Consider the following 310-nt stretch of genomic DNA (forward strand, 5'->3'; position numbering starts at 1 on the left):
TAAACCTGTTCCAGCTAAAGTGGAAACGAAGCCAAAAAAAGGCAGCGGGAAAGGATAAATCTTCAACAAGAAAGTACAAGCAAAAGGGAAAAGGGGAGCCAATGGAAACCAGGCTGAAGGGGCTGATCAAGAAACCAAGGAAGATGCACCTGCAGAAAATGGGGAAACTAAAAATGAGAGTACAGCCTCTGATGGAGCAAAAGAGCAGCCCAGTCTGACTTATCACACACCATGTCTAATCAGTGATATTGCTGGGGAGATGGCTCAGTGGAATAAGCGCTTCCCTGGCAAGCACAAGGGCCTGAATTCA

This window comes from Octodon degus, unplaced genomic scaffold (assembly GCF_000260255.1).
Source record: "Octodon degus isolate 3935 unplaced genomic scaffold, OctDeg1.0 scaffold00092, whole genome shotgun sequence".
Taxonomy (NCBI): Eukaryota; Metazoa; Chordata; class Mammalia; order Rodentia; family Octodontidae; genus Octodon; species Octodon degus.